Genomic DNA, 27,866 nt, shown 5'->3' with positions numbered 1-27,866 from the left:
TTCTATTAAACAATGTTACCTAGGAAATGTGCCTGCACTCTGGAATCCCTGCAGAGTTTCATATGGCTCCAAATCCAATGATGCTCAGGAAATCATTTGGGGGGGGGGGGGGGGAATAGAAAACATGGTTGCTTGCCCCAAGCCTAAGGTTAGAATTAAGCTGTGGAATTCTGAGGTTTAAGAATCTGAAGTATTTTTTTTACCGCTCTATTGTTTACTGTTCATTGTTTTTAAATATTGTAAAGCACCTAAGATCTTAGGGAATTGGGCAGCTTCTAAATCTTACTAACAAGCAAGCAAATAAATTACAAGCTTACAAACAAACATATTAAACTACCAAATCCATGGGAGAAATGTTTGATATAAAGGTATGGAAAGAATCACATGGATTGATGCTAAGGCTGTGTCCTGGGGAGCATGTTCTTAAACAATGGTTAGTGATCAGTGAGACATGGGGAATTCTAATGATATTTTGTTGAATTTTCAAAAGTCATAGTTTGCTTCCCCTCTTTGTAATGATTGTTATGTTTACTGTTTGTGAACAATAATAGATGTGAAAGTTGTAATCAGTGATTTGGTGCTAACAAAATAAGGGAGATGTGCCATTGTCTTGAACTACTTAACCAGAAAAGCATTTCTTGAAATTCAGCTTAATTAGTCATGAGCAAATCAACTGTAAAACATTTAATTAATTACATTTCTTTTTTTCTCCAGCTGTTCATCTTCTTTTCAGCCCAGAAAGAGAGCTTTTGTCCCTTTTCACAATATCTTCCATCCTTGTACTTTCCCTTTTCAAGTTTTCCAAACAAAAATACTTTATTCTTCTTCAAAGTTTCAATCATTCAGTACAATTCAGTGTAATACCATTAAATGCAAATCTCAGTTGCAGCTGGAGATAGCAAACTGTCTATCAATATTCACTTCCTCCTTTCTTCTAGCATGGCTTTCCTTCATCTTGATTATTATAAGAACTTTAATCTTTACTTTAAAAATCCTGGATCTCTTATTATAAGAATGAGGTCAAAAGAAGCTACGAATAGTTAAGATTCTAAAAGAAAGAGAGGCAATGTGGATGGTATTGTTTAGGAATTGTTGTTTTGGAAATGGGTGAAAAGGACTTCACAAGAAGCTTCCAGCAAGGTGAGCAGAATTAAGACAGAAAATATAAAATGCTTTAGAATTTAACCAAAATGAAAAAATACTAGCAATAATATTTTAGAGATTTGTATGAGAATGGTATGTTAAGGGGTGGAATAGAAGTGTACACTTTAAATATTATTGTTAAATAGAGGAAAAATGAAGCATAAATAATGTGAGAGTGTAGAAAATGATAAGGTAGTATAACTAGAGAAATGTTAAAATATGGATATAGTTGGCTGAGGACAGCCAGTTTGATACAGTGGTTAAGGTATCAGGCTAGAAACTGGCTTCTACTCCCTCCTTAGGCATGAAGGCAGCCATATGACCTTTTTTCACACTTACAACCATTGTAACATTTCCATGGTCACATATTAAAATTTGGATGCTTGGGAACTGACTCATATTTATGATGGTTGTAGTACCTCAGTATCATATCACCTTTTGAAACCTTCTGATGAACAAAGTCAATGGGGAAGTCAGATTCACTTAACAACTAATTTAACAACCATGGTGATTCACTTAACAACTGTAGCAAGAAATATCATAAAATGGACAAAATTCATTTAACAAATGTCTCGCTTAGCAACAGAAATTTTGTGGTCAGTTGTGATTGTAAATCAAGTAAAATTCACATATCAAGCTTATCCTTGTGATGGAATAATTATGTTGCAAATTCCTGGGTAAATATATAACTTTTATTGTTTGGAGGCTCTAGCAGGATTGCCTAGCAATACTATACCCTTGACAAAAGATTGGCACACTATTATTTGGGTTGGCTGTCCCATTCCACTGAGTGTGCTAGCTTTGGGAAGGATGCACATGGAGTGGCAAGGGAAGAGGGGCATTCCTGTCTATCCAGCAAGATCAGCCAAATCAACCCTGGTGATCAGTTGGATGACAGATGTTGCAGCCAAATCATCCTTCACATCCATAGCTTGTATTTAAAGGGAGAACAGTAGATAGAAGAGTAAATAATGCTATTCTGCTTCTGAGCCAGACTTCTGCTTTTGATAAAGAAAATTTACTATATTGTGATGTGTGGTTAATGAAATAGACATCCAGAATTATATATGGAACATCATTATATTGGCACAGCCTCACCACTCATCATGAAAAGAAAAAAAATGTAAAAGGAAAAAGCTGAGCTAGTTGCTGCCTCACCGTGGATGACTCTGCTTAACTGTTAAAAAAAGCCTCTAAAAAAGCGCCCTCTACTATGAGGCAGGAGAACTGCATGCCTCCTCTAGTCTGACTGTAGGCATTTTATGATCACTCGAGCAGAGTTAAGCAAGGGTTAAAAGCCTAAAAATTCCTGACGTAGTTGAGGTATGCAGTTCTCCTGCCTCATATTAGAGGGTGCTTTTTTAGAGGTTTTTTTAAAACAGTTAAGCAGAGTCATCCACGGAAGCCAGGCAAAGAGCCATGCTGTAGCACACACACTTTCCCCCAGCCTCTTTCTTTTGGAAGACTTGGATCGGCTCCCCTCCGGCTTCTCTGCCTCTCCTCTCACCCCAGCCTGCCAGCAGGAGGTGAGTGGGTGGGCTTTATTGCGTTCCAGGCATTTCCCACCCAGACAGCAGGCTGCATTTGCAATGGTGGAGTTGTTTGGGGAAGGCAGCAGGGGAATGGGGGGGATGGCAGAGGAGCTGCTTTCAAGCCACTGGAAAAGATATCCAATCCAACTTGTGTGTGTGTGTGTTTGTTTGTTTGTTTGTTTGTTTGAGAGTGAGTGAGTGAGAGAGGGAAGGGGGTAGGAGAGATAATCCAATCCAACTTCTGTGTGTGTGTGTGTGTGTGTGTGTGTGTGTGTGTTTGTTTGAGAGAAAGGGAGGAAGGGAGAGAGAAACAAATGCTGTCGCTTTAAATCGGAACTGAGCATGCCTGGCTGTGGAATTCTGGGAGTTGAAGTCCACAAGTTTAAAAATATTTGAAACCCACCACTGTGTCAGTGCCTCCCCAGCCATAAACCTCACTGCACGTCACTGCTTTTAAGGAAGGAAACTGTTCAATCATTTTTAGAGCTAAAACTGTTAACAAAATTAAAACTGGGTTTTAGGAGCCTCTGAAAACATTTTTTTAATGAACATTTAATGAGAAATGAAAATAGGTAATGAAAAATGTGTTTTCTGCCATAATGATAATTTTGTTACTTTCATAGTAAAACACACTTTCTGTGGTTGGAGTAATTTTTCAGTGTAAACAAGTATCCAGTGCTCTCTAGCAATTTGTGTGCGATAAACATACAGGGGAGGTAATTCTTACTGTGTTGTGGGGCTGTTTTAAGCATTCATTTCCACTTAAAGCAGGTTTTTTAAACCAGTAATTGTGCTATTTTTTGCATCATTATCTGATTAAAAGCTACAGCTAGAGTAGAGCTGCAAGTAAAGAGAAACAGTATTATAAACGAGAAGATGGATGCAAATAGCCTAATTTTAATTTTAATTTCTATTAGCTATGAAACACAATAGGCTACCTTGGGCAAATTATTCTTCCTCTAACTTTCCTCTAACATTCACTATAATAAATTGTGCTTACTCTAAGCTACTTGAGCATAGGATTGTAAATTAAGGCATCCTTAGGTTGTAATACTGTCTGCACAAACTTACTTCAAAATTCTATAACTAGATATATATATCATATGTAGAAGTCCAATGTTAGTTCAACATTTCACAGATCATTGCTGGAGAAAAACAAACTACAAAGAATCTTGTACATGTGTAAAACCAGCATATAAACATCATCATTATTCAGTGGCCCAACTGGAAAATTATAAAATGCAAAGAAAAGTCTGAATTAAAAGGAATTTTAATGAAATGAATTAAAATTTCTCTTTATCACATTCAATCCATGACAATTGTTGAGAAGCTGAACAGCATATACTGTGCAAACAAAATTTATAGTATATAGAAAATCCAAGACTGAATTCAAATTGGACCGCAGTCTAAAAACAAAAGTTGTACGTTAATATTTTTGCAGAGATATATTCTATCAAAGAAATGTAAATATTATATATTCCTTTTCCACCAAAATGTGTTGCTATTTTATATAAAAAGTTTAAGTTCAACATTTCAGTATTAGAATGCAAATTTACTTGCAGGCATCTTTCCTTTTAAAGGACTCACAGAACTAAACAATGAGAACTATATTCCTCAGTCTAATAACATAGAGTGTTGCTAATAAGAGTAGAGAATTCTCAGCTACATAAAGTAACAGTTCTGCTTAGGGCAATCTCTACTTCCTGCTTGCTCCAGTTCAAACACATGCCACCATCATTTCTGGAAGTCAAGAACACATGATGTCCCCTTCCCTTCCTCTTCCCAAACAAATCTTATTTCGTTCTTTGACAAAGTGACTAAATTAGTAGACCGGTGAAAAGCAGTGGACATAGTATACTTAGATTTCAATAAGGCATTTGATAAAGTACTCATCAAATCTGCAGTTGACACTAAGCTGGCAAGAACAGCCAGCACCCCAGAAGATAGGCTTAGAAAGATCTCAACAAACTTGAACACTGGGTCCTATCTAGCAAAATGAAATTTAGTAGTGCGAAAAGTAAGGTTTTACACTTAGGCAAGAAAAACCAAATGTGCATGTATAGAATAGGTGGGACAATCACTTAAATATGAGCCAACAGTGTGCTGCAATGGCCAAAGACTGTAATAAAAGAGGGATTAGAAACTATCGTGTGTAGTGTTAGTATCACTTTATCATGCCTTGGTAAGGAAATTGGCAGAAACCTACACTGTTTCAACAGTCTACATTCCATGCTGCCATCTGGTCTACACAAGACACATCTGTCTTGGAAGATTTACATAGTTTAGGTAAGACCATACTTGCAAAAATGCATTCAGTTTTGGTTGCCACAATATAAAAAAGATATTGAGACTCTGTAAAGAGTGCAGAGAAGAGCATCTAATATGATCAGGGGATTGGAGGCTAAAACATATGAAGGACAGTTGCAAAAATTGGGCTTGTCTAGTGAAAAGAAGGATTGGGGTGCCATGATAGCAATCTTCCAATATTTGAGTGTCTGTCACAAAGAGTAGGATAACCTATTCTCCAAAGCACATGAGGATAAGACAAGAAGTTGGAAACTTATCAAAGAGAGATCCAGCCTAGAACTTAGGCTAATTTTTCTGACAGAGAGAACTATTAACCAGTAAGATGGATTGCCTTCAGAAGAAATGCCACTGCTCCAATGGTTAAGGTGCAGTGCAGCAGGAATGTCTCCTCCTATCTTGTCTCTAGTCATTACTTACCAAAGTCATTCTGTCCTTTTTTGGAATGAATCTTCCTAGGTTTTAATACATTGACTCATTAATTTTTTTTATTCATGCTACTGGTTACATATCAGAATAATCTTTGATTCTGGATATTTAAAAAAAATATTCTGTTTGCTATGTGGAAATATCAAAATATACACATGCATGTTCAACTTGCTTTAAAAATAAAACTTCCCGTTATATATTTTCACTAGAGGCAGAGAAGGAAATTGGCAGAAACCTACACTGTTTCAACAGTCTACATTCCATGCTGCCATCTGGTCTACACAAGACGCATCTGTCTTGGAAGATTTACATAGTTTAGGGGAAGAAAAGTAATGTTTCCAGAAAAAGAAGTTCTTCCTTATTGTTATTGTTGTTTTTAACTCATGACTTTTTGTTTTTGAGGCAAATGTGATTTCTGTTACACAATTGGATGCTTTACTTTGGAAGTGGCATTAAATTTCTTGAAAGGATTATATAAGTAATAAATTGCCCAGACTTCACCCCGCAGGGGATTATGGGGTCATTAAAAGAAGATGATGATGATGATTACTGTATTTTTTGCACTATAAGATGCTCCGGACCATAAGATGCACCTACCTTTTAGGAAGGAAAACAAGAAAACAAAAAATCTGCCTCTGCCTCCCAGCCCCAGCATGTGGCTCGTCAGGGCTCTGCTCCATTGCACCCACCACCAATCAACTGAGTGACAGCTGGATCCCGGCCTCCCATAGCCCCACCAATCAGCAGACTGGCTGAGCAGATGTGGCGCTATTGCTGCCTCCTCTGTGCCTGCTGCCTCTGCCGGGAAATGCTAGAGCTTTCTCCAGCATTCCCCAGCTATCACCAATGCTCGCTGCCACTGCCTATCACTACTGCTTGCTGCTGCCTCTCACTGCTGCTCGCTGCTGCCTATCAATGCCGCCTATCGGCGATTGGATTGGCCTCCCGGCAACAGGCGGCAGCAGTGATGGGTGAAGGCGATCCTCACCGCCTGGAACAGCTGATCAGCAGTGTTTCAGGAGGTCGATTCAACCGCCGATAGACAGCAGCAGCAAACGGCAACAGCGAGCAGCGGTGATAGGCAATATTTGCTCCATAAGATGTACAGACATTTCCAACCACTTTTTTTTTGGGGGGGGGGGGGAGTACATCTTATAGTGCAAAAAATACAGTATATAAATAATAAAACTAAGAGCTTATACTGATGCAAAAAAAAAAAAAGATTACCACTAAATTTCCACATTGTTGTAGTGCCGGAGCTGGACATTTTGGGAGGACCTTTGAGGAACATCAGGTAGTTATCCTAACTGTGGTTTGAACAAAGCACCTTCATTATGACCAAAATGGAGGCAGAAGTTGAAATCTGAAAGGGATTTCTTAAACCAGTGTCATTGCCAGCTGGTTTAAGCAGCAGTCAAAGATGCCATGAGAAATTGCCTGAAGAGACAGTTTCCAGACCATATTTCTGCTAGTTCACTGTGTGAAAATGTAGATTCAATCTGCAATTTGTATTTTAAAAGAAAAAACCAACCAATTTTCAAGTTTAATACTTGAAGGTATGCTTTTATTTGGGTATATAGTTTTCTAAAGTACATTTTTACTTAATCAAAGCATATCTTGCATCAAAGCATATCTTGCATCTAAAATTTCATAGGGTTTTTTTTTTTTGGTGCCAATGTTTGGAGAATGTTATGAAAACTAATATAAGAGTGCAGTCTGAATACCTAACTCTATAAAATGGTTTAAAATAAAAGCCAAATGAAATCCTTGAGTATTCTTAATTCTACTTGGGAAAAAACAAATGTATACTTTTATATATGTTGCTTGTGCTGCTTATAAAGATATGCTAGAACACTATGTAAAATCTAACACCTTATTGTTTTCATTTGAAATCTCTTGTTCTTCAAGCATGAACACAACACCAATAAATGCATGATAAATCTTGACACCCTGATCCCAAGCTTTTGCATTACAAAGCATTATCAAAAGGTTTTAGGCTGAATCCAATCATCTAATCCCTCTAGCTCAATATTATTAAATCTGATAAGAAGCAATTTCTCAAATTTTGAAACAAATGTATTCCTAGGATCTGAAACAAAACACCAAACCTTATGGAAGTTTTTGACAAAGTCAGGAAAGGGACTTCTGCAAGTAAAACATGTGCATAGTGGATGATTACTCAGCTACAGCTCTTTAGTCATTTGAAACATGTGTTGGAATTATGCTGGATATGAAGAGGATCCTCTGGCTAGGATTAGCTGAGAGCTACAACTGCACAGCAGGGAGCAGCAAGCAAAGAGATTTTTCACTGACTATGAAAGATCCAACGCAGACACAGAGAGAGGTGAAGAGTTAAGGAGACTCATCTGAAGCTAGAACCAAGCAGAGACTGAAGACTTGAGAAAGGGATGCCAAGGGAAACAGTCAGGATGCTTAGACTGGCAAAGAAAAAAAACACAGTGGAAAGAGAAATCATCCAAAAGAATTAAAAAGTCCAGAAAACTGAATTTGAATCAGGGTATGGAGGAAGACAAGAATTAATTAATCATTTTCCAGAGTTACAATTTGTGGGGCAGTGAAAATCATGTAATCATTCCTCAAATCAGTGAAATCTCATCTGTGGGGTTCTGGGAATAGAGGAAGACCTATTGTGCTATTTTAATATCCTTTTGTGGTAGTCATTATAGTTACATCCCTCCAATGTTATTGTAACAAAGCACAGACAGGTATTCTAATGAATGTGAGCAAACTGATGAATGATTACATCAGCCTCTGTTTCCCTAATATTTGTTGATTCCACTTGAAAGGATTGGGCTTAATTGCCCTTTTTTATCCAGTTGCTGAATATAAGAAATGCAAATTTCACTTATCTTACATAAATTCTCAAGTTTTATTATTATTGGTCATCTTACAGTCAGCCAGATGTTTAGACTGTGTTTGACATTTTATTTATTGAGTTCTTCCCAAGGATCTAGGTTAATAGTATCATTATGTTGTAAAAGAGCAAGGGACACAGTGGCTCAGTGGCTAAGACACTGAACTCGTTGATCAGAAATGTCGGCAGTTCGGTGGTTCGAAATCTTAGTGCCGAATAACAGAGTGAGCTCCTGTTACTTGTCCCAGCTTCTGCCACTTAGCAGTTCAAAAGCATGTAAAAAATGCAAGTAGAAAAAAGAGGAACCACCTTTGGTGGGAAGGTAACAGTGTTCCGTGCACCTTAGGCATTTAGTCATACCAGGCACGTTACCACAGAGACGTCTTTGGACAGCGCTGGCTCTTTGGCTTTGAAACAGAGATGAGCACGCCCCCCTAGAGTCAGGAATGACTAGTATATACTGTATGTGTAAGGGGAACCTTTACCTTTAAAAGAGCAAGAGTAACTCTCACTAATGAGAGAAGCTGTGTCAGATCCCTAAAAAGTGATACTGCCATTCAATTGGGAGGAGGGGGGCCTTGGAGTCAATTTATTGGCAACGCCTGTGACAACTGATATTTTACAACTGGTTTCCTGGTGCCGAAAGGCCGGAGATCCCACCACCTTTTGGGGAATGTTTATGATGACTGTGTGAGGTGTTTTACTTTAAGGCCTAAAGGTAGCCATGGGAATGTATGTTTATTTGGCTCTCAGGGCAGTTGATAAAGGAAACATCTTCACACTTGTGTATTGGTTAGAATTTGCATGGGAGGGGTCACTACTGCTTTAATTCTGCCTGCATTGCCTAAGGCAGTGGTGGGCAACCTTTTTTTTCAACTGAGCCAAATCTCGCCAAAACCACGATTGAAATTTATTTTGAGAGCCACATTTTTAAAACCGAAAATACATAGGATGGTACACTGTTTTTAGTTTCAATAAACTCTGGCATTTGAAGCACGCAAGTCTTAAAGCTGTCAAGTTACAAGATCCTTGCATCCCTAACCCTTTAGGAAAAAAAACCCCAGGGGTCTTCAAACCTGACAGCTTTAAGACTTGTGGACTTCAACTCCCAGAATTCCTCCTCCAGTCATGTTGGCTCAGGAACTCTGGCATTGAAGCATGCAAGTCTTAAAGCTGTCAAGTTGCAAGACCCTCGCACCCCCAACCCTTTAGAAAAAAAACCCAGGGTCTTCAAACCTGACAGCTTGAAGACTGGTGGACTTCAACTCCCAGAATTCTGAGAATTGAAGTCCACCAAGGGCATCAATCATATTAGCCCAGGGATCTGCAAAATTGGCTCTTAAGACTGGTGGACTTCAACTCCCAGAATTCTGAGAATTGAAGTCCACCAGTCTTAAAACAGCCAACTTTGCAGACCTCTGTGTTAGCCCAAAGCCTGGCGCTGGGCGGGCCTTGCTCCCCCATTGGTGGAGCCCCAAGAAGCGAGGAGGTAGAAAAAGAGACGGAGGCCAAGGAGCTTCCCCCCCGCCCCCTCCCAGCAAAAATCTAACCGGGGAGCCGGGCGGGCAGTAGCAAATTAGCCGATCATGCCGCGTGGGCAGTAGCAAATTAACTGATCACGCGGCATGATCGGCTAATTTGCTACTGCCCGCCCGGCTCCCCAGTTAGATTTTTGCTGGGAGGGGGCGGGGGGGAAGCTCCTTAGCCTCCGTTTCTTTTTCTGCCTCCTCGCTTCTCATCCCCGCCCGACTTCAGGATCCTCCCTAATCATTGTGGATCGAAAAGAAAAAAGGGAAAGGGGCGCTTGTTTTGAAGTGCCCGAGAGGAGGGAGGGGAGCGGGTGCCGTGCACACAGAAGAGCCGCATTAAAATGTGTAAAGAGCCGCATGTGGCTCGCGAGCCGCTGCTTGCCGACCACTGGCCTAAGGGGATTCAGATGTTGCTTTGCCTTTAATGGCTTACATGCTTCTTAATTAAAGGTTCCTTTTGAAATAATCCGTTTCAAGAGTCTTCACTTTCTTAAGTTAGGAGAGGAGCCATTACAAGATGGCAAAAAGTAATGGATAGTAAAGAGAAAGCTGAGCTGCTTAATTCATTCTTTGTATTGCTCTTCACACAAAAAGATAATATAGCCCAACCGACCAAAAATATAACCATAAAAGACAGACTAGGAATACAAATTTTAGTTGTATTTTCATTTTAAAAGAATCTAGCCTGATTTGGCACTTTCCAATTCTCTGAATGCTAGGCATTTCTCTAAAGAAATAAATCTAATCAAATAAACACACCAAATAAAATATTGCATGTCAGAAATGTGTATGAATGTTTGTGCTGATATTTTAAGCCTGCGAGCTGATGTGAAAATATGAACAACTGGGTTTGTACAGGAAAAATGTTTCCCTTCTAGGAAGCAAAACAGATGTGCGTGTTTATCTATCTTCCTTGTCTATAGAAATATAAAGCAAGCAATTACTGTCAGGCAAAACTGGGTTACTGATGCCCTGATGTGGTATGGTGGGGAATGCTTGCACGCATGAAAGACTCCAAAAGCAATTCTAAAGAGTGTCATTCACTGTTCTTCTGATGTGTTAGTGTTTTGCACTGGGACAAAGGAGAGCAGCTTTCTTGTTTTCTGGAACTTATTGAAACTATTCAAGTCTCTTAGTGTCACACAGACTCAACATCTCTTGAGAAAAGTAACAAACAAAAGGATATTTGAGGCTCTTTTCTCTCCAGTCAAGCTGGAAAGCCTGAGGATACTCCAGGATCCCAGAAAAGGAAATGTGTGAAATCAGCGATGTGCACACAGAGGGAACCTTATATGTGCATCTTGGGTACTGTGCCTGAGTCTTATGTAATTTTATAGGTCCAAATTACTCCAAACATAAATGTAGATTTTCTACAGAGTTGCAATCTGACAATCTTGGAGTTCTTGTGGATAATCACTTAAACATGAGCTAGCAGTGTGCGGCAGCAGCCAAAAAAACTAATATAATCCTTGGTTGTATAAACAGGCATAGAATCAAAATCACATGAAGTATGTGAAAGTATGTAAAGTATGAAAAATGCGATCATAAAAGTCATCCAGCAGAATACCAGGGGAAAATAAAAAGAAATTCAAGAAGAAACCAACATGGCTACATAAAGATCTCTCTGACAAACTGAAAGACAAAAAGGACAAGAACAAAAAATGGAAAGAGGGACACTTAACTAAGGCTGATTACCACCAGATAGCCAGATCATGCAAAGATGAAGTCAGGAAAGCAAAGGCTCAGAATGAGCAAAGACTTGCAATGAAAGTCAAAGATAATTTTTAAAAAGTTTCTTTCAACATATTAATAACAAGAAAAAAGTCGAGGAAACAGTTGGTCAACAATGGTCCTATCCACAAAATGAATTTCACTGTGGAGAAAAGCAAACTTTTACATTTAGGCAGGAAAAATCAAAAGTATAAGTACAGATTAGGCAAGACCTGGTTCAAAAACAGTATGTCAACTCATAAAGTTGCCATGGTGAGGAAGGTGTGGGGGGGGAGCTCATTCCATACATACCTTTGGCTAGAGTCGGATCTCAGATTACTACAGCAAGCTTGTGAGGGGTGCACCTCATTAGAGAATGTGATTTATGACACAGACTGAGGGGAGGGAAGGAACACGGGTAAAGTTCAGTTATAATTCAAATGAGGCTTAGATCTGACTGCAATAGGGTATTGCCAAAATGGTGCTCTTAATAAATGACTGGTTTTCTTTTGAAACTTGGCTTGAGGCTCATGAATCAATTAGGGCATCTTTCAGAAACCTTTCAGATCACATGAAGTATTAGTGCCACTTTATAAAACCCTAGAAAGACTAGTAACCACACCTGGAATACTGCAACCAATTTTGGTCATCATGCTACAAAAAAGATGTTGAGACTTTGGAAAAATTCAGAGAAGAGCAACTAAGGAGACTAAATCATATGAAAAACGACTGCAGGATTTGGGTTTGACTAGTCTAAAGAAAAGAAGAATTAGGGGTGACATGATAGCAGTATTCCAGTACTTGAGGGGCTGTCACAAAGAAGATGAAGTCAAATTATTCTCTAAAGCACCTGAAAGCAGGACAAGAAGCAATGGATGGAAACAATTCAAGGAGTCACCATAACTCCAGGAGGAGCCAGTGGGTACTCTGCCTCCACTGGCTTCCCCACACCACCTACCCACTGCTCCTTTTCCCTAGACCATGGGGCTCCCGAAGCCACCTCTGCTCCATTTACAGAGGTTGCTCCAACTTCTTGGACCCCTGTTCAGGGCACGCACTGATTGGATGAGCCTCAAGCCACACTTATGCTGCTGCCAATACCTCCTGGAGGGGATGTTCTCCTAACTTTGCCCCGCCATCCATCTTCTTGTCAGCTGTTGACATCTCAGTATTTCAGCTCTCCTGAAAGAGTCCAGGTCGGTTGCATTAGATTTTGAGCTGGTTTAATGTTAACTGTCCAGCTAGAGCAGGGGTGTCAAACTCAATTTCATCGAGGGCAGCACCAGCATTATGGTTTCCCTCAAAGGTCCAGTAGCCAGGTCGCCATGACTAGGTGGGCGTGGCTGGCTTGATGCTGTTCACTGGGCATGGCTGACTTGGGATGGCTAGGAACAAGTCGCACCAACTAATTCAACGTGGGGACAATTTGGTGCCCCACAAGTTACTTGCTTCCCAAACTGCTGGCAGCCAAGTGCATGTATGTGCATGCACACACCACACTCACATTCCACATTTGAGGACTTTTATCCACGGAGGAAGGAGGGGACCTTCTCCCCAGCCAGGCATGATTGGTAGCTTGTAAGCTCAGATGTGGATAAAAGTCTGCAAACCTGGAATGGTGCGTGTGCGTGTGTACAGCATGCCAAAGGACACATTCTTCTCCCAATCCCAGACATCATTGGCATTTCCTGACAAAGCAGGATGCAGAAGACAACGCTGCTGTGTGTGGAAGTGTGGAGGCGAAATATTGCAGGAAGCACTTTCCTCTGAGACCAACTCCCGCCTTTGCAGGTCTCTAAAGAGCAAGCAGAGGAGGCAGGGGAACAGTGCTCCCTAGTTCTGCACAAGGGAAGTTGGCCCTTCTTGAAAGGGAATCCTCATTTCTAATCATATGTGGTAAGGATGCTGGCTTGTTGGACAGCCTTCCCTCAAGCAGGTCCCCTACCATCCCCTTCTCATCTCCAGAAATCTGTCAAGGCAGAAGTTGGACTCTAAGGAAACTGCTTCCTGAAAACTTTCTCCTCCATGCTTCCACATGCAGCAGCGTCATCCTCCGTCTCTTGTGGGGGGCCAGGCAAGATTGGAAGGGGGGATCCGGAGATCTCCAGCAGAGGAAGGTGAGCACCAAAGTCCACAAGAGGAATCTCACCATCCCTCTCAGGCCATGCAGCGGACCCCCAGATGGTGGCGCAGGCTGCTTGGAGCCCTGGGCAGTGGAGGGTAAGTGGACAGCCTGGACCTTGAACGCCCAGGACACCAGGACCCTGCAGCCTACCGCAGCCCCACTTCCCCGAGGGGGGCACCCAGTTGTGCTTACCTACTCGAGACTGCTGCTGCTGTGCTCACTCTCCTTGGTCAGGTTGCTCATGATGGGTGTGGGGAGTGGAAAAAAGTTGTGATGCCACCATGATGATGAGAGTTTGACACCCCTGATCTATGCTATATACCCCTATTTGCTAATCATTTGGGGGGATCAAAACCATATTATGCTTAACCATTTAACCTGCTTTTATCCTGTGCTGATGGTGGATTAACTCTAAAGTGCCTTAAGAAAATACTATCCAGACTCACCTGCTTTGGCTACTGCTAGCAAGGCATTCCATCTGGGCTATAGGTCAATATGTCTTCCCACTAGATAATTCCTCTGCTGCCATACTCCTACCCATCTTTGTTTTAGAAAAAAACAAATGCCAATCACTTTCCTTCCTGTTGGTGGGTTTTACTGGATGCATCTATTTTTGTCTCTCTCTTTGGCTCTGTCTTTGTCTATGTATACAAATATGCACAGCACAAGTTTAAATTGAATTATATATACCAAGTTAGAGCATCAAGGCCACATATGCATACAGGCATAAACCAGTTTTCTTATTGCTCTGTCTTTTAGGACTACCTTTACTAAGAGTGCTGTAACAGTGCTTTTATTACTCCTGCTTTATAAACAGAAGGTTGCTGATTTGAAACCCAACAGAGAGATGTATGAGGGGTCCTTGGTTCTCTCTGAGCTTGCTTGTTTTCCTGCAGACATTTCATTACCCTAACTAAGTAACATCATCAGTGCTAGTATGAAATGTCTACAAGGAAACAGAGGACTCATTTCAACCCTGAGCTACAAATGTTCTTTTTTTATTAGAGAGATGTATGTTCCTTTAATTACTTTTATTTTCTTTTAGTTAATTTCTTTTCCATTGATCTTTTTAAAAAATAAGACAGCCAGTGTCTCATTTCATCATTTTTTCACAGTCATTTAATAGATACTACTGGGATTATTAAAAGTTGAGGGGCAAATTGTTAGCTCAGGAAAAGAAAAACAAATTCATTACAAAGGGATTCAAATTTCAGTTTACAAGGCCAATTTTATAAACCAGGGGTCAGCAAACCGGGGATCAAACCTAATCCACTGCCTGTTTTTGTACAGTCCACAAGCTAAAGGTTTTTTACAACTTTTTTAAATTGTAGAAAAAAATGGAAAATAAAAATATGTCATGGTTGTTTCATTATATGAATTCAAGTTTCATTATATGAATTCAAGTGTCAGTGTCCATGAATAAGGTTTCATTGGAACACAGCCACATGCATTTGTTTATGTATTAATTACAATTGCCTTTTTATTACCATGGCAGAGTTGAAAATTTGTGAGACTTTATGCGGCACTCTTACCACTTTTCCCTGCTCTTCCACACACAAAAAGTTGCAATAACTCAACAACACTTCGAGTGCCTTGAGTATTGGAATACTGGAACATTTTATTTATTTATTTTCATTACCAGTACATACAGCATATAAAAATAATAATAATAATAAAGAGAGAAACATGGATTTTGAATGTCTTACTTTTAAGGCAAAGAGAAGGGTGGATTATTTTAGATGGCAAAGCATTCTATTTCTTATGCAACAACAGTGCAATCTATGTCAACATTACCAGACTAAACATTTCTCACAACATTCCAATTTAAAAGAAACCAACGATCAGAATAATTAGAAAATTTAAAATGGAATATTTGATCACAGCAGAATTTCTTCACAATAATAAAAAAACGATACTGCAACCAAGGTAAAACTTCTTTGTTAACTGAGCAAGGAAAGCTGTTTTGGGGGGAGGAGGGGGCAAGTTAATTAAATTGTATTTGTTTGCACCAGCCTAAAAAATGTGTCCAGACAAAATAAACGTGTTTAAAACTATTAGCCTTTTGGGGAGAACAGCTGCTGGAGGGCTGAGTACATTGGGAGCAACATCACAAGGCAAGTGGTTGTGAGTGATTTTCCTTGGCTCTTAACATGGCAACAGATGTTACTAATATTGCTCAGTTGCTGTTTATTTGTAGAGTTGATGCTGAATTTGAAGTGACTGAAAATTAACACCTCTGTGAATAGTTTGCACGGGACAACTATGGGTGAGAATATTTTCAAAGAAGTTGAGAAAACATTAATTCAGTACAACTGAAGTGGAATTTTCTAGGATGTGTTACAACCAATGTGGTACGCTGCCAGTAAATATATGTGTGGAGCAATAAAAGTCTTGGTTGGACAAATTTGCAAACCTTTGAAAATAATAAGAGGTTTATATCCAGTGGTCATTCGTTGTATTATATATGTATTCTGCAGAATTTTTTTTGAATCTGTCATGTGTTGTTGAATTTGTAATGTCAACAGTGAATTCATTTACTCTCATGGACTTAAATCATTGTCAGATCCATGAATTTTGTCAGAAAAAGAAAGAATATTCTGACTTGAATTATGACACAGCAATTTGATGACTTAACAAAGGTAAAGTTTTATTGTGATTTTTGGGCTCAGGATTGAGATTGATTTTTTTCTGAATAAGAAGAAACTCTTAGCCATTATTATTGAATAATGAATGGCTTTAGAAATTAACTTTTGCTGCAGACTTGATAATATTTCTTAACATGTTAAACTAAAATTACCTGTTTAACTTTCACATATACTATAAGCACTCTTTTGCCTTCCAAAATCATTTCAACAATACAGAATCACTAATAATATTAAGCTGCTGAATATATTTATCATTGCTATCAAAAATTAGAACAAGAAACAAAATCGCCATAAAATCTCTTCACAAATCTGAAGCAGAAATGTTTTTCAACTTCAAACTACATTTTCAGCAACATTTTTTAGACTTTTATCCTAGTGCAAAAGAAGTTTCCATATTTCAAAATGCATTTAACTATGCAATTGCGGAGCGTCTCCCTAACCTTTAACTGGAAGTGATTAATCTGCAATGTAATGACATGCTGAATGGCAAATATCAAGAGAAAAATCTATAACTGCCATCTAAGTGATGCATATGCTCAATTAAAATCACACGCTCATGGATTGATATCAGAATTCGGCAGTATCTGTCTGAAAAGACATTTTTAAAGATGAGATATTATGGAGTTTAATATTTCATTAAATAAATTATGAATTTATTTTAAAATGCGTTATTTTTTGATACAAATTTAAAAAATAATAATCTGAAGTTCTAGAAATGTAGCATCTCTTCATTTTATCTATTTTAGCATTTTATTTATTTTAGAAAAGGAGGCAAACAACATGGAAAATAGAAGAGATTGACAGCAATGTAGTAAAACATGCTTATATTTTCTTGATTTATTCCCTCTATATGAAATAGTTCAAAGAGTAGATTAAATTCCAAGGGAAAATAGAAAAGGCAAGGTGGCAAACCATGACCATACATATAATATTATGACATATAATGGCTTTTTGACATATTATAAGAATATATCAAATAAGTAAATAACTTCTCATTTTCTGAAATATTAAAGGTAAAGGTAAAAGTTCCCCTTGCACATACGTGCTAGTTATTCTCAACTCTATGAGGCAGTGCTAATCTCCATTTCAAAGCTGAAGAGCCAGCACTGTCTGAAAACATCTCTGTGGTCATGTGGCCAGCATGACTAAATGCCGAAAGTGCAAAGAATGCTGCTCCCACCAAAGGTGGTTCCTATTTTTTCTACTTGCATTTTTACATGCTTTCCGATGGGAACTGCGAACGCCACACACACACCTTTATTTATTCCACGCACTTGCTACTGGCCCAGGGTGCCGGATAACCACAGCCACCGTAGGGAACCACAATAGTCTCACAGAGTACTCGTGCTTAAATAACCCTCCCAGAGGTACCTGTTCAGTGAGCATCGGGGGATCAGGCTGCGCCTCCGGCTTGACAAGGAGTCCAGCTCTATTGGTCCGGCTCACAAATGAGTCCGGATCTACTTTGGGGTCCCACAGTACTTGCCTGTCTGGGTCCCTTCATCTCGGCTGGCCTGCTTTCTGAATTCTTGGTCTCTGGTCCTTTTTCAGTGGTTCTTGGAGTTGTCAGCCGCTGCTACCGGAGCCCTCGTCCCCAGGAAGTCCCTCGGAACAAGGGTCCGTTGGCGCCAGGGAGGTTCCTTTGGACCAGCCGGGCCCTGACACCGGGGTGGACACTCCAGAGGGTCCCAAGACCCCTCACAGTCCTGGCAGAGTCACCAGAAATGTTGTGGCGGATTGGGGACTGCGCCTCAATGCACACCAAAGACTGGACGTGAGACCCCGAAGGTACAAGAGAAAACAGATTTATTGATGCATCGAGTTCAGCATGTTCACACACTAACATCTGAACTGTCCTGGCTTTGTCCAGGACAGGAGTTTTATACCCACCTAAGGTGGGGGCGTTTATGCAAGTATTACTTTGTCAGAAAAGGAGGAGTATACATTTCATATTTGTCAAGATTCAAAAACACATTTTGGAAACTTACAGAAAGAGAAGTGAAAAAGTTAACATCAGCAATTGTAAAAGCTATACTCTATTAATACACTTAACGGCCATTTCTATTCTACACAAACAATATCTGTTTCCTGTGCCCATCTCTTGAAGCAGCTTGCAACACATGTTCCAGTAAAATTTGTAACAATTTTGAGGAAGAAAGAGATCAGAGTTTAATCAAAGTGCTTATTAAGGACATATTACTAATTTAAAGTATAGAGTCTGGGGGCTCCCATACCCAGGTGATATGGTGATATTTTGGGCGTTTTCTCCCGGCTGCCTAAGAGCTACCACGTCACATTCTGAAATATTACATCTTATCATTTTTTCTATAAATTTAAAAATAAGACTTTTGCTTGTATTTAAGCTGTTTCTCTACTCTCTTAAAGGTAATTTATTTACCAATGTGATATATTTTGAAATATTAATTAAAGGTAGAAATTATTCTCCCAAATGATAAAGCGTAAGATGTGCATATTTAAGATGTCTATTTCTGAGAGCTGTCAGGAGAAAAAATATGCTTTTAAAAAATTACTGGAATCAGCAGTTGCTATTAGCCTGGTCAATCTGTAATTAAGAGGTTAGGACATGTGAAGGAAGGCAGACTATTTCATGAGATTGACTGCATGAACCTGCAGCACAGTTCATTACAAACTCAATTTTGTCTTCCGTGCATTTAATTTGGATGAAACTTAGAGCAATTTTGTAAACTGCGAACAACTTTTACAAAAGCTTCATTGATGTATGGAAACTGTGAAGCTAATCAACTCATAAAGCATTTGCATTTAGGAAATGTTATATTAACTACCTTCACTCTAGAGCCAAAAATATGTTTTACAGAGAATACATGGTAGTTTAGACAAAACAACTTTCTTTGCCCTGCTTATCCTGGGCAAACCTCAACATTTTCCTTCCACCTTCCAAAGTTATGGCCCCTATCTCACAATAACCAGCCAGCATGAATAACATACTACTCCTGCCTTCTTAAAAAAATTTAAGCGAGAGAAAGGAAAAAGGAGCAGAGCATGGAAGCAAATATTCTGGATCAATCTTTCAGCCCAATTTGATAAGGAAAAGATATATTTCCCTTTTTATATATGTATTGGCTCGAAAATTTTCCAAATTGTCTATACTTCACTTATAGCAGGAGAGTTATTTGGAAATTATAGGTGTAGAATAATGTAATATATGTATTATAAATAATATGTATGAAATAATACCTCTTTAAAGCACCACTGAGACCTATTCCCACTAAACCAAGAATTCAATAAAAGTATATTCTTTCATAACATTTTGGTTTGAAAGAAGTAGTCATTAATCAGAACTTATCCACCAGGAAAATGGGTGGGCTTGGAACAAAAACTGTAACATAAGAAATAGACTGAATTACTTCTTGATTCTGCCCAGAATCAAGTATAATTTTATATTAACTACCTTCACTCTATAGCAAAACAGGGTATAAGTATGAACTATGTGAGTAGCAGTCTATATAACACAGGTCAAGATGGCAAATTGGCCTCTTTTTACAATGTGAAAAGAATTTGGTAGTATTTTCTAAACTTTGTTGTATCATGTTATTCAAGATGTATCTGGAATGTGGCCAGCAATGATCTTGAAATCTCAAATAAAAATAGATTTTCAAACAAACATTTTTAAAGGTGCAACATTACTTGGATTTCTTTTTAAAAGAAAATTTCTTGAGTTATACCAGAATCAGTAACGAACATTGGGAATTAATATTCAGGAACATTATGATAATGCAATTTCAAATGATGGGATTTGGTGAGGAATTCATAAATATGATCAAAATGATATACAATCACCTTCGGCAAAGGTAATGGTAAATGGTGATATGACAGGAAAGATAGAAATCACAAGGGAACTAGTCAAGGATGCCCACTATTGCCATTATTATTTATACTGACATTAGAGATTTTGAATAGAGAAATATGACAAAATAAAGAGGTAAAAGGGATGAGGGTCAAGAAAGAAGAATATAAATTACAAGCATTCGCAGATGATTTGGTGTTTATTATGGAAGATCCAATAGAAACAGGGCCAAAACTAGTTGAAATAATAGAAGAATATGGAAAAGTAGCAGGCTTTAAGATTAATAAAGATAAAACAAAAATTCTGGTGAAAAATATGGCAGAAAAACAAAAGTGAGTTGATGGGGAAACTGGACGTACAGGTGGTGAAAAAAGTGAAATATTTGGGTATTCAATTGATATCAAGGTGTGTAATACTAAAGGAGGATAACTATTATAAGGTGAGAAAACAAATAGAAATAGTTCTGGAAAGATGGAAAAACCTACAATTATCTTTTTTTAAAAAAAGAATTTTATTGGTTTTTAAACATTTTTGGGGAAAGGTGAGAGGGTACATAGAAAATTTTGGCAGCTCCCACGCTAGTGGTAGAAATCCCTCCAAATCTCACAATTTTTACAATATTAAAAACAACGTATACAGTAAAAGATAGGCAAAAAACAGAATCTTATTCTACATTGTATCAATCATGTGTTCAATCATCTTTTCCTTTGTCACTTTCTAGTATATCAACAATTACAAATATTTCAAATACTTTTATTTTCGATATTGCTCCTTCCTCCCTGTCCCCAGGTGGAGCCACAGCCCCCCCCACCTTCGTATCTTGTACCTTGCTACCCTTTTCACTACTTTCTCTATGTTCGTCCTCTAGGAGACAAAAGTGTTTTTTTAATGAAGGCTTCAGCCTCCTGCACTGTATTAATTTTAATTCTATTTCCCTCCCAAAAAATCAACATCCCCTCTGGCAATAACCATCTAAACCAAACTCCTTTATTGTATAGTTTCTTTGATAAGGAGGAATACTTCCTCCTTCTTTCTCTTATCTTTTTCGGAATTTGCTTAAGAATGGTGATTTCTTCATCTTTATATTTTAGTGGTCCCTCCCTTTGGTCCCCTAGCACCTCATCCCTTGTGGTCCTCCTGAGAAATTTAACATGTATCTCCCTTGGAACATTATGACTTCTAGCATATGCTGAATTAATCCTGTAAACCAGATCCATATCCCACCACAACTGCTCTTTATTTCTCTTAATGTATTCTGCTAAAATTGTACTCATAATATTCTTAAGGTCTTCATTTTCTGTCTCTGGTAGGTTCTGGAATCTGAGAAAAAAGGACATTTTTTCAAATTCTATTTTTGTCATAAAGTTTTCCAAGTCTACATTTCCCTTCCGGACTGCCTTAACCTCCTCCCCCAGCCCAGCCGCCCCCTCCTCCAACACCACAATTCTCTGTTTGTTTTCTGAAATATGATGTTGAACACCTCTGAGTTCATCTTTAAGATCTGTCACCTCTTTTTTCAACTCATTTTGACCCCTCATTATTTCTTGAAACATTTGGGTAACAGAGCTCTCTCCAGACCCTTTTTGTTGTAACAATGAAGTAATTTTCATTTGCTGCATGCTTGGACTGGAGGTGGCAGACGCAGGAGCCGAAAATGACTTGCCCGTTGGTGGTTTCTTAGGCCCCATTTGTCTGAATTCAGAGATGGTATAAGTCTTTTACAAAGAAAATGGCGTCAGCGGAGTGCGCAGCTGTGCTGGTCCAAGGAGGCAGGCAAATCCAAAAGGGAAAAGTTAATTCTCCTTCACAGTTCCAAGGCACTGAGGCACACCAGAAAGGGGGAAGTCAAATAATCAAAGTCCAGGAAGACCACGTAACAGGAGAGGTCCAGGTTTCCCTCAGAGAGGGTAATAAAACAATACCAGAGGGATTTCCCCCTCCCCCTGAAGGTAGTTTCAAAAGGCAGACTTCATTTGTAAGTGCAAAAACAAAGACGGAAGGGAGCCATCTTGGCTCCTCCTTTCACAGGGAGAAAAATGGAGATCTCCATAAAGTTTTTTTTTTAAAGAACAGCTCAGGAATCATCTCTTGCAATTGTGATAGCAATCTTTCTCACATAGTTAGTTCAAGTGACGAGTCAGCCTTTATTCTTTCTCCATTCCACTATAGAAAGAGCTAATTCAAATGCCGCTTAATCCAGGGGGGGGGGGTAAAGAGAAGAAACACCCCCCTCTAATCTTCAGTTTCAAATAAATTGAACACGAATTTACAATAGTCTGCTGCTTATCCTTTAATGACTGTTAAGGAGATCAGGATGTCTCCCCCACCACCAGCATTAAGCCACTCTTCCTTGGATTAATTCCTTCCTCCCGGAGCCCATTTGGCGAAAGGGCGGACATCTCAAAGCTGTACCATGCCCTCCCCTCCGCTCCCCGGCTCCTGGGGCGAGGCTGAAAAACACCCCCGCCGGCTGCCGCCGAGTCCGGGGGGGTTCCAGCAAGCCGCCCTGCAGCAGGAGACCCCTCCAACGCCCCCTGTGCTCCTTACGGAGCCCACCGAGGAGACGAGTGGCGGACAGCACATCCGTCGCCTGCAGGAACCGGAAGTGTACTCAGGAAAAACCTACAATTATCATTGACGGGAAGAATAGCAGTAGTAAAGATGAATACACTACCAAGATTACTATACCTATTCCAAACAATACCGATAAAATTAGAGAAAAAATACTTTGAAAGTATGAATAAAATAGTGGGGAAATATATATAGCAGGGGGGAAAAGGAAGAATTAATATAAAAATGTTGCAAGATGCAAGAGTTTGATGTGGATTTGGATTACCAAACTGGAATATCAAGCAGCAGGATTAGTTTGGATGAAAGAATGGATATTACTGAGTAATACAAGATTATTGACGTTGGAGGGTCATGATTTGCAACTAGGTTGGCATGCTTTTTTGTGGTATGGTAAAAGTAAGGCACATGGCTATTTTCAAAAACATTACATAAGGAATGGATTGTTAACAATATGGGAAAGAGTGAAAGGAAACATTATTTAGAAATACCAATGTGGCTTTCAACAATGGAAGCATTGACACATCCAAATATTAGTAGTATGAAAAATATCATTAGATACAAAGATATCTTAGCAGAAAGGGGGGAACTAAAACAAAAACAAGAATTAGAAAAACGGATTGATATAGGATGGTGTTCACAATTGCAAATACAATCAAGATATGAAAAAGATAAAGAGGAAAACGGTTTTAACTTAGGAAGTTCGGAGTTGGATAAGATACTTATGGGAACGGAAGAAAGAATAATTAAGAAACTATATAGCTACCTATTAAGAACTAGGTTAGACGAAGAAGTGGTTAAAGATACAATGTTAACTTGGGCAAAGAATTTTGGCCACACAATTGCGCTAGAAAAGTGGCAACAACTGTGGGAAAGGAACTACAAATCAACCATGTCAACAACTTACAAAGAAAACATGTACAAAATGTTTTATAGATGGCACATGTCACCAGGAAAATTAGCAAAGATGTTTAAAGACAAATCAGTGAAATGTTGGAAGTGTCAACAAGCAAGGAAATATTGGACTAAGATAAGAGTATGGTTAAAGAAAATGTTACAACAAGAAATAGAATTTAGACCAGATATATTTTTACTAGGTATTATCCCAGAGAAATTCAAGAAAGAGGATATTTATTTGATTATACATGTAACTACAGCAACAAGAATTGTATTTGCCCCAAGTTGGAAATTAAATAAGCTACCAACAGATGAAGAGATAATAAAAAAAGATATTAGATTGTGCAGGGATGAATAGGTTGACAATGAAAATAAAGGATAAAGAGGAATCAGAGTACTTCAAGATATGGGGAACATTTTATGATTGGCTAGAGAAAGGAAACTAGAAAAGAATGTGGGGAGAAGATATAGAACCCAGACGATGCACTGTTAAATGGAAAGGGGGGGGAGAAGGGGAAAACAGAAAAGAAAATATTAAATATATAAGTATATATCCAAGAGAGAGATATAAAGGGGGGGAAAGATAGTTAGGATAGATTAGCGAAGGTAAGGGAATAAGAAATGATATCAAATTATATTTGGGTCTACGGAAATACCAAGGATCTGAAAAAAACACAATAGAAAAGAAAGAGAGTGAGGATGAGAGAATGAAAGGAAGGTGGGGAAAGAAGAAAGAGGTAAGGAGAGGAGGGTGGAAGGGAGAGGAAGGAGAGAGGGTAGGAAGGGGAAGAGGAAGCTTAGGAGTAGGAGAAAGGGAAGGGAAGGAGAGGAGGAAGGAAGGAAGTAGAGAAGGGAAGGAGGGAGAAAAGAAAGGGAAAATAAGGTGGTGTTATGACAGGAGGAAGGGATGGTAAATAAAGCAACCCAAACTGTATATTATAATCTATTAAATGAAATAATAAATGTATAAGAATGATAAATGTAAAGAAGAATAACAATTATGTGAATGTATACTTAAAATGGTATATAAGAGAACAAAAGATTTAAAAAAATTCTGGAAAAAAATATTCAGGAACAGGTAATGTTCTATGTAGGTGTTCTTAGAGCAGTTTCATTGCAATTTAAGCAAAGCAACATTGATACACATTCCTTTGGGAACTGTAAAAAGCTGTAAACAATCACTTGCAAGATCATAAAGGAGGTACACAAGTATGAGAGAACACAGTGTGTAGCAGCAGCCAAAAAAGCCAACACAATCCTGGGCTGCATTAACAGTGGGATAGAATCAAGATCATGTGAAGTATTGATATCACTTTATAAAATCTGAGTAAGACCACAGCTGGAATACTTCATCCAGTTTTGTACACATGTTATAAAAAAGATGTAGAGACTCTGGAAAGAGTATAGAAAAGAGCAACAAAGATGATTAAGGGTCTGGAGGCTAAAATATATGAAGAATGATTGCAGGAGTTGGGTTTGCCTAGTCTAGTGAAAAGAAGACTAGGGGTGACATGACAGCAATGTTCCAATATCTGAGAGATGCTGCAAAGAAGAGTGGATCAACTTATTCTCCAAAGCACCCGAAGGCAGGAAAGGAACCAATGGATGGAAACAATTCAAGGAGAGAAGCAACCTAAAACTAAGGGGAAATTTCTTAACGATGAGAACAATTAACCAGTGGAACAGCTTGCCTTCAGAAGTTGTGGGTGCTCCATCCCTGGAGGCTTTTAAGGAGCGACTGGACAGCCACTTGTCTGAAATGCTATAGGGTCTCTTGCTTGAGCTTAGGGAGGTTGGACTGGAAGACCTCCAAGAACCTTTCCAATTCTGTTATTCTGGTAAAAAACGAAAAAGTGAAATTGCAAACAAATATTATTTCTTCCCACCTATTCCAAATGAAATGAGTTATTCAACAACTGACATTCCAGTTTTTGAATAATCATTACTAGAAAGCACTTTGAAAAAGCACATGAGAACTGTTTATAGCCTAGCAGTATGGTTGGTTCTTACAAATTCTCAGCGTGCACTCACCTGTTGTATAACACATATTTTTTTAACAATGCAATAAATATTGAAGCTAATATCAAAGACAGGCTTCATCAAACTGGCATTGTTCCAATGTCTTTGGACTACAATATCCACAGTACTGAACCAACATGATAGATTGTAGATTGGTACCCAAGAAGGTCAATCCAGAATAACAAGAAATGCCAGATTGTCAACTACAGTGTTTCCATTCTTTCTCTAAAACCTTAAAAACGGAAAGAAAGAAAAAGAAGAGCCATTAATTCTTTGCTCTTCTTTGTGCACCATGTAAAAAACAGAAGAATAAATCTCTAGATAGAATTCTCACAAGTAAAAATTGATGCATATTTTTGCTAAACCCAGTTAAATTATTTAGTATACACAACATGCTAAATTTATTATGTTCATTCCACATTTACAAGTCCACTGCATTCTGTCTGGGTTGTGTTTCAATAATGAAAAAATACCTCGGTGTAGTCAATTGACTATGATTCACCTCTGAATCTCATCATCTACTGAAGCTATGAAAAGTCTCTAAGACCAGGTTCTATAGTGTCATATAGGTTTTGCAAATGACATGACAGTTTTCACAATGGAAAAAAAGATGTGCTTGGGATCTGTTTCCACTGGGTGATGAAACCATTTTCAAAGAAGTTGTGTAGCAATACTTCATGTTATGCTTCAGGTTACTTCCCTAGGATATATCTAGATTGTATCAGTTAAAGAGGCAGCATTCTTGCTTCCTACATATAGGCTTTACTACAGGTTAACATCTTCCTCACCTATTCAGAGTGCTTATGCAACCAGAAAAGTACTTTTGGGTTGACAGAAGAGATGTAGAAATCACAAGATGATAGCTACTACATGGTTTATTTGCAACAAATGAGTTCCGAGCAAGAAATCAAAAAGATTAAAAAAGCTGTGTGTAGTACAGTTCAATATGTTTTAACATTTCATTTGATTGTAAATATAATATAATTGAGAAGTTCTCTTTGTTGATGTGTGCAGAATATAATCTAAAGTTACCAGCAACACTTTGATTTTGAAATGCTGCTGCAAAATGAAACATTTTGAGCTTGGATTCCATTTTTTCCCTTCAAAGCCCTTGATTCAAAATAGCTTGAATAATGTACGTGTGTGAGAGAGAGAGGGGGGGAGGGAGGGGGGAGAGGGAGAGAGAGGGGGGGAGGGAGTGGGATGATATGTATGATAAGGGTGGAGAGGTTAGTATAACTGCCTAACATGTAAAATAGCTCAAGTTCAAATCCCAATAAGGGTATGGCTAGCTGATGAGAACTAAATAGCTTGAAATAGATCTATACTAGTCTCCCTTCATTTATTTATCAGCAAAAAATTATATATATTCTGATTATTGTTATCCAAGCTGTATGTATGTATGTATGTATGTATGTATGTATGTATGTATGTATGTATGTATATATATATATGAAAATATGACATGGTATGAATAAATACCAGTTTAATTGGTGAATCTCCAGAACAAGAGGTTACGTGAATTAGAGGGCCATGAATTAAGGTTTGGATGGCACAGCTATCTATAGTATGATAAAATTAAAGTTAATGTTGATTTTAATAATCATTTTGTTAGACATGCCATACTAAGAGTTTGGAATAAATATAAAACAAGACTCTTTACAAAACTGCCTCTTTGAGTGTCAGCCCAGGAAGCTTTATTTAGAAAAGTAATGGTGGACATATAGCAAAATTTTATCTTTCAACTTTGGTGACCCTATACTAAAGCCGAGGGAAGAACTTGAATCAGAAGGTTATGTTTGCCATTGTTTACCTACCAACAACTGAAAGAAAGATTTAATGTGGATAAAAAGAGTTATGGGTTTGATTTTGTTAAAAATGAATTGGAAATCTTACTATGTGGAAATGATTAACATTATTGCTAAGATTTATAAAATATTATTGAAATTTAATTTGAAAAGTGAACATGTAAACATTGTGGGCAAGGAATTTTGAATATAATGTGATGCTTGAACAATCGGAAAATATGTGGATGAAGAGTTTAAAATTTACATTAAATTATAATTTAAAAGAAAATGTTATGTTGGTGTATCACTGGTATCTAACACCAGATAAGTTATCTAAGATGTATAAAGGTATGCTAAATGAATGTTGGAAGTGTAAAGGTACAGAAAGGACTTTTTGATGATTTATGGTGGACATGTGACAAAACAAAGAAATTTTGGAGCATGATTCATGGCAAAATTGACTACTTTGAGTAAAGA

The 27,866-nt window shown here is 38.3% G+C and overlaps 1 protein-coding gene and 1 long non-coding RNA gene across 6 annotated transcripts in view; one reads left to right on the top strand and one right to left on the bottom strand.

The window, feature by feature from the left end:
* The window catches only part of LOC309389982, a 32,455-nt gene extending 25,426 nt beyond the window's left edge, over nt 1–7,029 (top strand). The window contains exon 3 of the long non-coding RNA XR_014175045.1: nt 5,618–7,029. This is a non-coding gene — a long non-coding RNA (uncharacterized lncRNA). The remainder of the gene's footprint in view (nt 1–5,617) is intronic.
* The window catches only part of GLRA2 (glycine receptor alpha 2), a 168,780-nt gene that overhangs the window by 74,858 nt on the left and 66,056 nt on the right, over nt 1–27,866 (bottom strand). The gene's annotated exons all lie outside the window — the stretch shown is intronic.

This window comes from Natrix helvetica (assembly GCF_964273705.1).
Source record: "Natrix helvetica genome assembly, chromosome: 3".
Classification (NCBI taxonomy): Eukaryota; Metazoa; Chordata; class Lepidosauria; order Squamata; family Natricidae; genus Natrix; species Natrix helvetica.
This window is presented reverse-complemented; position numbering and strand designations above follow the sequence as displayed.